This window comes from Carassius gibelio, chromosome A14, assembly GCF_023724105.1.
Source record: "Carassius gibelio isolate Cgi1373 ecotype wild population from Czech Republic chromosome A14, carGib1.2-hapl.c, whole genome shotgun sequence".
NCBI lineage: Eukaryota > Metazoa > Chordata > Actinopteri > Cypriniformes > Cyprinidae > Carassius > Carassius gibelio.
Genome location: NC_068384.1, coordinates 20,122,303 through 20,132,912, shown reverse-complemented (window position 1 = coordinate 20,132,912; position 10,610 = coordinate 20,122,303). Strand labels below are relative to the sequence as shown.

The 10,610-nt window shown below is 34.9% G+C and overlaps 2 long non-coding RNA genes across 4 annotated transcripts; one reads left to right on the top strand and one right to left on the bottom strand.

Moving 5' to 3' along the window:
* The first annotated feature begins 2,414 nt into the window (after window positions 1-2,414).
* On the top strand, window positions 2,415-6,008 carry LOC128027127 (uncharacterized). 3 transcript variants are annotated; one of them, XR_008186624.1, is made up of 6 exons: window positions 2,415-2,660; window positions 3,460-3,559; window positions 3,725-4,674; window positions 4,793-4,877; window positions 5,383-5,509; window positions 5,630-6,008. It is a non-coding gene; the product is annotated as an uncharacterized LOC128027127 (long non-coding RNA). The 3 variants fall into 3 exon arrangements; XR_008186626.1 differs by having other exon boundaries at window positions 4,524-4,674; window positions 5,630-6,001; XR_008186625.1 differs by having other exon boundaries at window positions 4,559-4,674; window positions 5,630-6,000.
* Window positions 6,009-8,104: 2,096 nt separating this feature from the next.
* LOC128027146 (uncharacterized) lies at window positions 8,105-9,577 on the bottom strand. The gene is made up of 2 exons (XR_008186635.1): window positions 9,473-9,577; window positions 8,105-8,759 (listed from the first exon to the last, which is right to left on the bottom strand). It is a non-coding gene; the product is annotated as an uncharacterized LOC128027146 (long non-coding RNA).
* Window positions 9,578-10,610: the final 1,033 nt, after the last annotated feature.

The following is a 10,610-nucleotide window of genomic DNA, read 5'->3' as shown; positions in this document are numbered from 1 at the left end:
CCCCATATCTGTAGTTTATACTCATACAACAAATCATGTCTCAGGGTGTGTGTGCTTACTGTGGGAAACTGCACGATGGACTCTAAATGCATGCTTAATAATATGAATTAACGTGAGTCTCCATGTGTGCTTCTAGCTCTCGCAGATGTTACTGATAGCACCTGTAAATGCTAAATAAAGCATGGCACATGGTTGCTTTTACATGCTCCTGAAAGAAATGCTTTGCTTCAGTAATATATATAAATGGCAAATAAAAAGGCTCATAAAATGCATAGCCATGGCCCTTAATTCTGTTCAGTGTTCAGCACCTACTGTTAGACTTAACTAACATATTATTGTTTTAAATACACTTATTTTACATATTTATTATTTTTTGTAAAAACCCTTAAGGTAATTGCATTTATGCAATTTGTATTTGCTTTTATCAAACAACTTGCACTGCATTATACATTTTATAACTTCATGCATTCCCTGGGAATCAAACCCATGATAAGATGTTGTTAGCATCATGCACTCCAAATGAGTTACAGTAAAAATGCATTGTCATTATTGTATAATATAGCAATATCTGTAATTCACAATATGACATTTTTACAGTACAGAAGCAGGTACAGTGCATTCAGTTTTTTTTAAATAATGTACAATGTGTACATCTTCTTGATTACCTGACATTTCTGCCATGTTCACACCGTCAGAGTTTGGGATTGACATCTACACTTACTTACTGGTGTTCTGTTCACACAGGGGTAATTTCTGTATTCTGTAAAGCTGATCTCATTGGTTCTGTTTCAGGTCTTTTGCATGTGCTTTTGCATGGAGCAGTTTTAATCAAGATTAAAGGTGATCATAACTAATGAGAGTATCATAACTAATGTCCATCACATATGCAGATTAATATCTAAACTTTTATTTTTCTTCTGACCTACAATTAGATATTAAAATTGAGTAATTCACCAACAGTTAAAACGGCTAACTACACTCTAAGAAAGAAAAAAAAATACAAAAGCTGTCACTGGGATGGTACCCTTTCAAAAGGTATATTTTGTGCCTTATAGCAAGCATTTTAGCATCTTAAATGTACATATATGTGCCTAAAGTGTGTATATGTAATGTGGGCCAGATAGTAAAAAGCTGTAACATCCACAACTGCTTTTGACACGTTTGACACAACAAAAAGTGATATTATCTTTTTTTTTTTTAAGATTAACCAAAGGCAGCTTTTATATCTCAGTAAAGAGTAGAGCATTTGAGTCATGCAGTTGTGATTAGCTCTAAACTTTCAGACACACAGCTCATATCTGGATATCTGTAAGTTACCAAAACTACTAAAGAAGTAGTGAAGTGACATTCAGCCAAGTATGGTGACCCATACTCAGAATTTGTGCTCTGCATTTAACCCATCCGAAATGCACACACTGTGAGCAGTGGGCAGCCATTTATGCTGCGGTGCACGGGGAGCAGTTGGGGGTTCGATGCCTTGCTCAAGGGCACCTAAGTCATGGTATAGAAGGTGGAGAGAGAGCTGTTCATGCACTACCCCCACCCACAATTCCTGCCGACCCGAGACTAGAACCCACAACCCTTCGATTGGGAGTCCAACCCTCTAACCATTAGGCCACGACTTCCCCAAAAAAGACACGACAGACAACAATTTGTCCAATATCCATTCAAACGTTAGAACTTTGCAGTGTCCAGAAAATGTACAGGTGTAAATTCAATTATAGAATGAGGTTGTTACTCCTGTAAATAACCCAAATGTGTGTGAACGCAACCATATAAATGGCTCAAATATAGGACTGACAACGGTATTCTTCTTGCCTTCAAGTAGTTGTAAGTTGTAAAAGAAATCAAACTCTCATTTTTAACACCTACATTGTCTTGCTTTGTCCTCATATATTTGAATGGTTTAATTAGTAATGAGTAGTATCTGATTTATAGCTGGGCCAGCGACTGGGGTTAATGCTTATCTTAGCTTACAGCTCCTCTTCTTCTGAGGCACATTAATAATGCTCCTCACTGAAATTACCCAAAAGATAACCCAATTATGCTCGGACCTCAGGGAAAATAGCCTCTCTAGAAAACCTTAACTTGATCGCTAGGAACACGGAAACCATGCCTTTGTACAAATTAGTTATGTTGTTTGTTAAAAAGTTGCAAGCGAGCCTTTATTGTTTGACAGCTCTGTGTTTTCTAGCCAGGGGGTTTACACTGTAAAAAAATGATGTACATTTCATGGTTAAAAATGGCAGCTGTGGTTGCAGGATTTTTACCATAAAAATACGGAAGCAACATTTTAGGTTTTACAGTAAATTTACATTTCATTAACTGATACATATACTGTTAATATACCATCCCATTGAAGTACTGTAATTTTTTCGTACCTATGCAATACACTGATAACCACCAAATCAACCCATTCTCACTCCAAAGGCGTCAAAAACCGAAGCATGGTCAAGCGCCCCTAGCGTCACTTTTATGACGCCAAATGTGCCTCTCGGCGTCGACTATCGAAGCACTACGACCTTCATTGCTTTCAGTGGGAAACTTTTGGCGTCAGAATTCGACACGAGGACATGAGATGTTTATCGCTATGAAATCACGTTCAAGAAGTCTCATTCAGCACACATCGCGCGATACTTGCTATCAGTTCCACAGTTTGGGTGAGTAGTCGTATATACGCTCTTTTAATGCCTTTTATCAAATGTATTCTGTCTTCTTTATTAATCAGATTAGTGCCATATGTTTAATCGCTGTATTATATCGGTCATCCGCGGCTGTCTTTGAGTTTCATTGCGTTTAAATAAATGAACACAGCTGCTAATTAGTGTGATTAAACTCTATCTGTCACGTGACGTGCCATAGACCTTCGATCCGTTTTATATTATTATTAATTTCAGGATCAATGATGTAAGTTGTATTTGTAGTAAAATCATGGTAATCACGACACAATAGTAATAAATGAAATGTGAAGTTAAAACACAGTAAATGGGACATTAGTAACTGTAACTGTAGTTTTACTATGATATATTAATAATCAATACAACAATACAATAATCACCAAACCAGCTATGTTTGTATCACTGTAATGTTAGTGTTTTTATGTGCTTTTATATGACAGATATCACAGTAATCATGTGTTCTGTACCATGCTTTTAATACCTTTTAATGTGAATCCAAAAAAAAAAAAAATCAAATTAAAAATAAATAATAAAACATGTATTTTTCCATCTTGCAGTTCATTCATATCAGTTTATATATATATATATATATATATATATATATATATATATATATATATATATATATATATATATTAATTTTTATATATATATATATATATATATATATATATATATATATATATATATATATAAATATTTTGCTCACAGATCATTATTAACATTCTGTATATAATTCAATTTTATTTTCTCTCCCCTTTTTTATTATTTATATTTTTAGCTGAAAAGACGTAAAGGCAGTCAGCCCAGTGGTGTTTCTGGAGAGGGATTCCTTCAGAAATGGAGAAGACAGAAAGCTGCGGAGGCAGATATTTGCAGCAGTAAGTCTGTGATAGTTTGTCTCTTTTATCAAAAATTCCTGCTGTTATAATTTGTACAGCATTTGTTGTTTCTTAAACTGTTGCACTGTCCAAATACCCACACTTGCCATCTTTTCACTTGACCACTTGATTACTTATTTGAAGTCTTTCCTGTATTTGGCCTAGTGTTCGAGTGAGCATGATGACCACGAGTGTGTGTCGAACTTTTCATGACCTGATGACTGTGTTTCCCAATCCTGATCCTGGAGAACCCCAGCACTGCACGGTTTTGGTGTCTCTCTTATCTGCCTTGGAGTCTTCACTGATGAGCTGATGAGTTGAATCAGGTGTGTTTGATCAGGGAGACATCTCAAATGTGCAGTGTTGGGGTTCTCCAGGACCAGGATTGGGAGCCACTGCCTTATGGGACACTTATGTGTTTAAAGAGATTTTTAATATCTAATTATCAATATTTCACATACTGTACATTGGACAGCTTTCCATGACCTCTTGTGAGATCTCGGCAAAAAGTCTGACGATTTATTCCAAAACATGATGCATGATGGGATACACTAAGCTTTGTATAGCGCTCCAGAGCAGTATTGGAGAGGTTTAGTGTGTGTTAAGGACGCTGTGCTTTGGCATTATTAAGACCGGGGACAGTCTTGTGCACACACTGTCACGTACACACACTCTCAAGTGGCCAAGACTGCAAGTGTGGGTATCTGGACAGGGTCAAAGTCTTAAAAATGATCCCTAAACACATCACAGTCTTAATAATCCAGTTTAACACTTGTATGATATTGTACAAGCCCCAGGACTGTCTCATCTGACACTATCAAAGAATTCATATGACTATAGCTTGTTATTAATTACTTGCTTTCAATAATGGATTCATTTAACATTTAATTATACAGCATCTTTACAGAGGTGTAATGTACAAGCTGCACGTAATTAATAATATGTCCTTCCTTCTGTCTTACAGGATTTTTTCCAGATAATGCTGTTCTTCTTTTTCAGGTCTAAAATATCGAGCTCAACAGCTATTTTAAGAGCCAACCCTCACAAACCTTCCTAAAACCTAAAAGAGCTATTACTGAGTCTCAGCGAATCTTGCCATGATCAGCTCTTCCCAGGTACATTTGTTTACTCCAAAAATGCTCTGGTCTGAATCTTACTTTAAATTAACTTAATTATGTTTAATGAGCAATATTAATTGCACAAAGAGTAAGTAGAGATTATCTTGTTTCACAGAAGAGAAGGAAGACCAAGGATATGATTTGCTCAGGATGAGGAATGAAGATGGCCATCTTGAGCTCAAACAAACAGAAGTCCTCTGGTATGTGTGTGTTGAAGCAATGTTATACAACATTTTATGATGATCTCTCACAGAACTGGTCATGTCAGCCTTGATTTCGTTTTATACTATTACAATTACAGCATGTTAGCAAAGTGTGACTGGACATTTTTAATATTATGTTTTTAAAAACACACCACCTGTTTTATTAGCAGACAAGTGTCATGAAATTGGTTTAGTTGATATAAACACCAATTGACATTATTTCATTGTTTTGTAAATGTTATGTTATTAATTGTGAATTGATAGTTGATTGGTTTGAAGCCAGGCATTACACTGCACAGACTAAAACACATTTGTGAGAGAAGTCAGGAACTTTGGAGAAAGATTCTAGAGGAAAAAAACACATTTACTGCAACAACAGATGAATTCTAGAGTCTCTGAGAACTACACATGCTAATGTCTCATGAGCAAGACCTTTGCTTCTGTAACTTTTTCTTAATTCTTGCAGAATGACATATTTATTGCAGTATTTTTATTTGTACAGATGATCTCATCAGCCAAATGAGGGGTTTTGACCAAGTGATGCTCTTGAAAGGAGTGAAAGAAGAGGATGTGGTAAATTGTCTTCAGAGAAAAGCTTCTCAAAAGATCTTAAAACAGCTTGAAGAATGGTAAGTGTACAGTACTACAAGGGTCATAGTTACTCACCCTGCTAAAACCACACAGAACATAAGCTGCGCTCTCTGTCCATTAAACAACTTCTTCTGCATTGTTTGTTTCACTTTGACCAGGTCTGGGATCTTAGGACTGAGAGATCATCTGGCTGAGAACAAGCTACACCTCATCAGTGCTGGACATCAACCACAAACTGTTTCCAGACACGAGAGAAGAAGATCACGATGGGGAGATGAAACCAGTTTAGATGTGATGATGGGAATCATTATTTTCTGGAACAGTATCACATGTCTAATATGTATCACATGATCTGTATCACAGTTGACTGGATGGGACTGTGTGACTTTTAAGGACATTTCATCACTCATCTGTGTGAACTGATTTATATATGAGGTTAATGTATCTTTGATGATAATTATTTTCATTGAATCTTATTTGTCTTGATGCTACTTTATCAAGTTTATAGTCTATGCTTCAATAAAATGAAAATGGTGAATATTGTGTTCTGAAGATTCTTGGTAAATACATCATTTTACTAGGTAGGCTCATATGTGTTTATTTTAGACTTGGAAAAACGACCTTTTAATTATTGGGATTATTTTTTTATTTAAGACATGAACATTTTTGATCGGATTAATAACATCTGGGACATCAGTACACCAGAAAGTAATTTTTTTTATATTTTAGTAACAAATATGCAAATTTTTTGTGAAATACAGGGAGTTACAAGATTAATTATTCTGCATTACAAGATGGTGCCATGGGCTTTATTGTTACAAGCACTTGACGGATAACTGAGAATGTAGCAGGAATGATCAATGTGGATCTTGTACTGCATTAAAACCAAGAGCACGCACATTACTGATGTCCAGCACATGAGGAGCAAGATACGGGGGTGAGGAGGACATTTTTACACTGATTTCGGCTAATTAGTTATATATAATGCTAATATATATATATATATATATATATATATATATATATATAAATTAATATTCTTAGCACTGCATGAATTTGTCCTTGTGTAATAGTGAAGTATCACAATGTGTATACATTGTCCTTGATTACTGCTTTACAGTGGGGAATAGATAATGGCAAGTTGTTGCAGGTTCATCCATTATATTTCTTGCCATTTACTTCAAAAATCAAAGAAATAATCTATTATTTTCATTATTAAATCATTGCTTTATAATTTTTCCATGTTTCATCAGATGGCTTCACAATGTCCTGTCAAAAGGTATAATAGCCATGATGAATAGAATAGAAAACAGAGGACTGTGAAAACTGTCAGATATAAATGTGACTCAGCTCAGTTTGTTGTTCATGATGAGGAGAATACATATATGTAGGTTTTACTGCCCTGCTACCCCCAGGGGCCCAGTAGCACCCCCCGGAAGAGCCCAAAACTGTACATTTCAAATGGCTGTAAATCAGAGTCCAATTAACATATCAAAGAGAAAATGGGCAGGATTATTACTTATGCTATGCTGATAAAATAATGTTGAGCTCAGTTTTCAGAAATAAGTGGAAAGCTGGCATAAAAGCATTTTAAATATTGCTCACTGTAAAATACCACATTTCAGCCTGCCTCTCAAATATATCATAGAGGTTTGCACAATAAACATATTTAGATATCCAGTTTACCTTAAAATAAATTATTTATTTAGTTTCGTTAATAAAAAGTTTTAAACTACATTACCCACAAGCCTCCGTCGTTCTATCTATGCAAAGGCAACACTAGGGGGCTGTTTTTGTAGTTCATTGAAGTTATGCTTAGGGTTAGGATTAGGATCTCGCTAATGATGTCATTTTTCTCAAGATAGCAACACTTCATTGTTGACTTAATATATTACTAATGTGATGATAGGAGCAAAACATACTTTTTAACATGATGCGCTGTTTAATATGGGTTAAAAGATAGTCCAACCACAGACTGTCCTGAAAAGTCATAGCCAATGACATCTAAGCTGAGCAGCAGCGTCACACTTCCTTATCCATGTATGACAGATGTCTTTCGTTTTTCGGCTGAAGGGATAGATTCGGTTAACAATAGATTAAGCTTGCTACTTATTAGATTCTGTTTTATTAACGTCTTCACCTTCCTCCGTTGTTCAGCTTGACAAAAATTAGGCAATATTGATGTGCACATGCCCAGCAGTCGCAGTTGTATCCAACAGATAGATTCCTCTCATTAAATATAAGACACATTTTTAAGATTTGTATATTTTTTTTTTGACCAAAGACAAATATATTTACTAATCAAATGACGTGCTTCTAAAATTTACATTGTATATTACATTGTGTTTTAAAGTTAAAATTGTTCACATTTGTGTTTCTGTGATTTACCATTCTCTACCATTTGAACCCTAGGAATAAAAACAGAAATTATAAATGAATGAATGAATGAATGAACAAATAAATACATAAAGCATAATAAACATGCATATTTTTGTAAGGATCTTCCATTATTTATTGATATGTCAAACTCATTTAAAGTCAACATGCCCAAATTACTACACTGCATCCTCTGTCACCAAGCTCGTTTTTGCCACCATAAAGAATAAAAAGGCAGTTATGTTGTAAACATTAACTATTTTCAGTATGCAAATGAAAATGCTTTTATTAAAAAACAAAACAGTAAATACAGTATGTCTTTCAGAGAACACTGGAAAAAGATAAATTTTATTAAAAAAATTAAATTGACCAAAATGTTATACAACACAATGTAAATGTTTCAAACTCACAAAAAAACACCATGAAGACATGCATGTCAAGTGTGCAATATCATCTATAAAACTCAATCAGCACAGCATCAAATAAACACTGATTGTCTGAACAATGGAAGACAGAGAAAGTGTTCAGGAAAACAAACACCTGCTAGCTTTGACAATAACATCATGAATTCACTTCATGACTGGAGCTAGGGGATGACTGTGTATGAATATCTCCTTTACTAAAACTCTTAATTAAAGTCTAAAAAGTTCACTGTATGAAGCTTGAAAAAGAGAACAAAATGCTTTATCAATACGAAAAATACTATTTTTAACTATTGTTTTCATCACTGGTTCTGTAATGTATTCATTATGAGCTTATAAATAAAACAAAGTTACATCTTCTGCAAAAATCAAACCACTGCAAAGTCTAATCACTGATCCAGGGACCATATCTGTGTGTGTGGGGGATAAAGAGTTAACGAGGTGAGTCCTTGTGCATGATGGAGAACTGCAGTGTTATCCTCAAACAATCCTGTAAAACAGAAATATTACATTACATTCAACTTATACATTACACTGTGTTTTGTTTAGACCATAAAAGCAGCCTCTGTAAAGATGCTGTAAAATTAAATGTTAAATGAATCCATTATTGAAAGCAAGTAATTAATAACAAGCTATAGTCATATGAATTCTTTTGATAGTGTCAGATGAGACCGTCCTGGGGCTTGTACAATATCATACAATTGTTAAACTGGATTATTAAGACTGTGATGTGTTTAGTACAGTATGTGAAATATTGATAATTAGATATTAAAAATCTCTTTAAACACATAAGTGTCCCATAAGGCAGTGGCTCCCAATCCTGGTCCTGGAGAACCCCAACACTGCACATTTGAGATGTCTCCCTGATCAAACACACCAGATTCAACTCATCAGCTCATCAGTGAAGACTCCAAGGCAGATAAGAGAGACACCAAAACCGTGCAGTGCTGGGGTTCTCCAGGATCAGGATTGGGAAACACAGTCATCAGGTCATGAAAAGTTCGACACACACTCGTGGTCATCATGCTCACTCGAACACTAGGCCAAATACAGGAAAGACTTCAAATAAGTAATCAAGTGGTCAAGTGAAAAGATGGCAAGTGTGGGTATTTGGACAGTGCAACAGTTTAAGAAACAACAAATACTGTACAAATTATAACAGCAGGAATTTTTGATAAAAGAGACAAACTATCACAGACTTACTGCTGCAAATATCTGCCTCCGCAGCTTTCTGTCTTCTCCATTTCTGAAGGAATCCCTCTCCAGAAACACCACTGGGCTGACTGCCTTTACGTCTTTTCAGCTAAAAATATAAATAATAAAAAAGGGGAGAGAAAATAAAATTGAATTATATACAGAATGTTAATAATGATCTGTGAGCAAAATATTTATATATATATATATATATATATATATATATATATATATATATATATATAAACTGATATGAATGAACTGCAAGATGGAAAAATACATGTTTTATTATTTATTTTTAATTTGATTTTTTTTTTTTTGGGATTCACATTAAAAGGTATTAAAAGCATGGTACAGAACACATGATTACTGTGATATCTGTCATATAAAAGCACATAAAAACACTAACATTACAGTGATACAAACATAGCTGGTTTGGTGATTATTGTATTGTTGTATTGATTATTAATATATCATAGTAAAACTACAGTTACAGTTACTAATGTCCCATTTACTGTGTTTTAACTTCACATTTCATTTATTACTATTGTGTCGTGATTACCATGATTTTACTACAAATACAACTTACATCATTGATCCTGAAATTAATAATAATATAAAACGGATCGAAGGTCTATGGCACGTCACGTGACAGATAGAGTTTAATCACACTAATTAGCAGCTGTGTTCATTTATTTAAACGCAATGAAACTCAAAGACAGCCGCGGATGACCGATATAATACAGCGATTAAACATATGGCACTAATCTGATTAATAAAGAAGACAGAATACATTTGATAAAAGGCATTAAAAGAGCGTATATACGACTACTCACCCAAACTGTGGAACTGATAGCAAGTATCGCGCGATGTGTGCTGAATGAGACTTCTTGAACGTGATTTCATAGCGATAAACATCTCATGTCCTCGTGTCGAATTCTGACGCCAAAAGTTTCCCAATGAAAGCAATGAAGGTCGTAGTGCTTCGATAGTCGACGCCGAGAGGCACATTTGGCGTCATAAAAGTGACGCTAGGGGCGCTTGACCATGCTTCGGTTTTTGACGCCTTTGGAGTGAGAATGGGTTGAAATGCAGGTGGTAATGAGAAAAATACATGATGAACCACAGCCCATCACAAGCAGCTTTT